This window comes from Bos taurus, chromosome 12, assembly GCF_002263795.3.
Source record: "Bos taurus isolate L1 Dominette 01449 registration number 42190680 breed Hereford chromosome 12, ARS-UCD2.0, whole genome shotgun sequence".
Lineage (NCBI taxonomy): Eukaryota > Metazoa > Chordata > Mammalia > Artiodactyla > Bovidae > Bos > Bos taurus.
The window spans coordinates 9,835,008-9,839,522 of record NC_037339.1 but is presented as its reverse complement, the minus strand read 5'-3'; the positions used below and the strand labels follow the sequence as shown (position 1 = coordinate 9,839,522).

At 38.8% G+C, this 4,515-nt stretch overlaps 1 non-coding gene across 1 annotated transcript; it reads left to right on the top strand.

Annotated features, from left to right (window-relative positions):
- The first annotated feature begins 2,475 nt into the window (after positions 1-2,475).
- Positions 2,476-2,547, top strand: TRNAC-GCA (transfer RNA cysteine (anticodon GCA)). The gene has a single exon. It is a non-coding gene; the product is annotated as a tRNA-Cys (tRNA).
- The last annotated feature ends 1,968 nt before the right edge of the window (positions 2,548-4,515 follow it).

The following is a 4,515-nucleotide window of genomic DNA, read 5'->3' as shown; positions in this document are numbered from 1 at the left end:
CTTTCTACTATTTGAATATTTGGAAACCACACCTTGGACATAAGATCTTCAGGAGAAAAATCAAATGTTCTTTCAACTGTACAGTGCTGCACCGGAGGTAGCCATGCCTTCATGCTATCCAAGTGGTCATCTGAATGGTCTCCTAGTGTTGTGGGTCTACCTACGCAAAGATGTACCTAGGTAAATAAGATGAAGGGGGGGACATTTACATAAAATTTTCAAAAAATGTGATCAGTGTAGACTAGTAGTTCTTGCTCAGGAACTTTTGCCTTGCTTCCCCCAGAGAATAATTGGCAAATCTGTAATTTTTTTTTTAATTGTCACAACTGGAAAGCGTAGATGCAAATGTTGGGGAAAAGCTGCAGATGCTGTTAAATATGCTGCAATGCACAGGACGCAACAGCACCGTCACCACCACAAACACACGGACATAAACACGAGGGCGCGCTGAGCCAAGAACTGTTTGGCATGAAATATAAATAGTGCTGAGGTTTTAAGAAACTTGGACAACCAAGACAATTTAGGAAAAAATAAGATGGCATTTAAAAAAATACGTGAAGCTTGATGTACTTCTAATGGTTACATAATCTGTGTAACAATCTCAGCATTCTTCTGGGCCTAAATCATCTGATTTGGAGATTTGGGAGTAGCCAGTTTTACTCATTTCTTCTGTAAATGTCTTCTTTCTCTGTGTCAGCAGTTAGAAAAATAAATGAAAGAAAAGTATTCCTTGTCGTGACTCCTCCTCTCACATTACTACTATTATTTTTTTAAGCAGCAGCAACTGCTGCAGGCCGAAGTTTCTGAGTGTACAATTCACTTTTGTTCAGTTAAAAGGGGAATTCAGGAAGATGATTGCAGGTAGGAGAGACTGAGTAGTGGGACTCAAGAAATAAAGTAAAACCAATGTAACATGCAGTTGTCCTTGTCAATTCGTTACTCTCTGTTTGAATTTCCTGTTGAAACAGTTCAGAGGCCAGTTTGGTGTGGTTGGGCTACTTGTGCTATGGTGCATGGCTTTTACATTTTACACCTAGTTAAATTGGTTGAGAATCAGCTAACAACTGATGGTTGTTCCTCTCCATTTAATATTTATAAGTGTAAAGTGTGAAGACAAAAGGAAAACATGAGACTAAAAATGAAAGCAAAAACCATTTCTTGGAGAATCCTGTGAAACATACCAAGGAGTAGGAACTTTATTCAGAAGGTGATAGAAGGCATGACTCGGATGTAATCAGAGCTGTGTTCCGTGTGATCAGCTCTGCTTTACAGATGAATCGCTATAATGGTTCTGTGGATTATGAATTTTACTCATCAAAATGAAAGGGAAGAGCAATTAGAGGATTCTGGGTCTATTATTGTACTGATGGTTATTTGCTGAATGAAGGTTTTCAGTGATTAGATTGTGTGCAATAAACTTCCCTGACCAGTATATATAGTACGCTTGCTGCCTTGGCTAGCTTTTACTCAATATATTCATATTGAGTAAATATGAATATTTGAGGCAAAAAATATTATTGAATCATACTGTTACCATGTCTAAACTCATACAATTTGCTGCACAACAGGCCAATAATTGAGAGAAGACTTATTGGGCAAGGAATAATGACTTTATTTGGAAAGCCAGCTAACTGATAAGATGATGGTTTCATGCCCCAAAGAACCATCTTTCCTTAGAATTCATGCTCCTTTTATACTAAAAGGGGAGGGAGTAAAGTCAAATAATTCCTGGTTTCCATCAGCCTTCTGAGGGGATGTATTAATTTCTTTCTCCCTGCAGTCATTCACAGATGGATCTGGTCAGGATGTTTCCTTTGAGCTAAACAAAGATATTTTAGCTTAATGCTCATTACCTGGGAAGCAGGGTTCCCAGTGGTGGGCCATTATATATAATTTAAGCTTAGAGGCAACATCCTTTTAGTGATTAACCTGTAAAAGAATACAAAATGTTCTTCCCTATTTCATCCTGTGATAGTCTCTATGCCATGGCTGGATGCAACTCATGGAAATCTAAAAACTCAGAGTGATAAAAAAAAAAAAGTCCTCTTCCCTCTACATTTCCAAAACGCAGGGTGGGCAAGGAACAAGACAACTACAGTAATCACTCCTATTCAGACAGGAACAAAGGGAATCACGCGGTAGTCATGGTCGCACAGCTACTCTGAAAACCCACTGGGCAGAAACTGTGAGGCCCATTATTCTGGAGATAGGGGCTCTTCCTAGATTGGCTCTGCTGGTCCTGCGAGTATCTCTCAAGTTCATTGTTCGTCAAGGCTTTGATTCTACCTCTGTGTGCTCTCCTGTTCCAAGGCATTTCATAACATCTGAGGGAGGCATGGAAGAAAGGGCTCTCCTTGCTGGCTGAGCTACATTCGCAGGCTGCCCCTTGTCCCAAGAAATTTGGGGGCCAGTGACTGTTTAACTTCATCAGTCAGAGTCTTTTGGGCCAAATTTTACACTGCTTATTTTTGGGCTTCCCTGATGGCTCAGATGGTAAAGCGTCTGCCTGCAATGCGGGAGACCCAGGTTCAATCCCTGGTTTGGGAAGATCCCCTGGAGAAGGAAATGGCAACCCACTCCAGCACTCTCGCCTGGAAAATTGCATGGACTGAGGAGCCTGGTAGACTACAGTCCATGGGGTTGCAAAGAATCAGACACGACTAAGCAACTTCGCTTCTAACAGTGCTTTTGACACTATGACTCTCTCAAAAACATGTTTCTAATAGATTTGATTTCAGTTACTACCATGTGCCAGTACGTCTATAGACTCACAGATATTTTGAAATTATTAGACTTCTGTGGATTGTGTCCTTAGTCTCTTTTCACTGAGCTATTTTCTTGGAAAAAAAAAAAAAAATTCCTGGAGGGCATCTGAATCCCATCAGAGGTCTTAACAAAAGATGTGACAGTCTTACCTTAGGCTGATCTTTCTCCCCAGCTCTTAATCTGACAATCATTTGAAGGCTGAAGAGGCTGGAGATGAGAATCAGTTACATCTTGAAACTTTGAAAGTCCAGGCATATTTGGATTCTCTCTTCTCCTTTATCCCTTCTTGTAAAAAAGTCCAAATCTTTGCCAAGCTCATCTGTCTCATGATATTTATCAACTACACCGAGTAATATTCTGTTTTAACATCGCCTTGCCCAAACCTACAGATTTCATTAGGTATATCGTTTGCCTCTTGAGTCCCTTAAGGTATCAGTTTTGTCAAATATTTGGCCATAAGTAATACTTCCCTTTTGATCTAGTCAGAAATAACAGTTTTTCTGCTGCCTTCTACTCAGCTCCAAAGCCATGAGATGCAAATTTCAGGTTTTGCTTTACCAGCGCATGTCCTCTATGTATCAGTGGCTGTGTTTATACGCTACTGCTCCAATGATGCTATGAACCCAGTACTCCCCAAATCTCAGTGGTTTACAATAATATGTGTTGATCTCTTGGAAGCTGGCTGCAGTGGGTCCATGCCAGGCAGACCGCGTGGTCAGGTTCTGATTTGTTACCCCATGACGCTCCTTCAAGAGCTTCCTTTGATGGAGAAGCTCTAATATAAGTACGCTGAGGTCGTGCCGGAGTGAAAATGACAAGAGGGCTGACGGACACTTTCACTGGCCCCTAAAGATGCCACTGGAACCTGACCTTCCTTTACCTTCACTCCCATTCCATGGCCAGTGCATATCACGTGAACAAATCCATCACTAACAAGATGGGAGTGTACCCTCCCCCAAGGGCAGGTGGGCAAGGGAGAGTAGGTGTTACTGAGCTATAATCCCCTATAAAAGTTACTATGTCCCACTACTGTACAGAAAGTAGATGACTAACAAGCACCTGCTTACACCATAGAGAACTCTACTCAACAATTTGTAATAATATATAATAATATGCATTAATATTTAATAATAATAATATGCAATAATGTATAATAATATGCAATATAATATACAATAATATGTAATAATATATATATATATTCAGCTATATATTGAGGAAGAAAATATAGGAAGAAATTTATATCAATAGTAATTTATTAGTTACTGCTCACTAAACATCAGAAGAGATTGCAGGGCTACACCAATAAAGCAAGAGACATATCCTAAAACTGATCCTAGTATAAAGGGTATGTTTCTTTATATATAATATATATATATATATATATATCTGAATCACTGTGCTATATACCTGAAACTAACATGACATTGTAAATGAACTGTACTTCAATTAAAAAATTAATTAAAAAAAGAATTTAGTATGTATCAGGCATGATATGTGTTGGGGGTCTATGTGGATTCATACAAATCAATATTTCCATGGATTTACAAATATTTTTCTTAGCAAAGAAATGGCATTTGAAAATCAACCTTTTAGTTTCTTTTCCTCTGATAGTTCATATACATGTATGTGCAAAATAATAAAATGAGAATAGCTAGCCTAGTTTCTTTCACGCACCCTAAAATATAATTCAGTAGGTGAGAATATATCTATTTTTTGTTAACTGTTTAAAAAACATGACCAATGTTG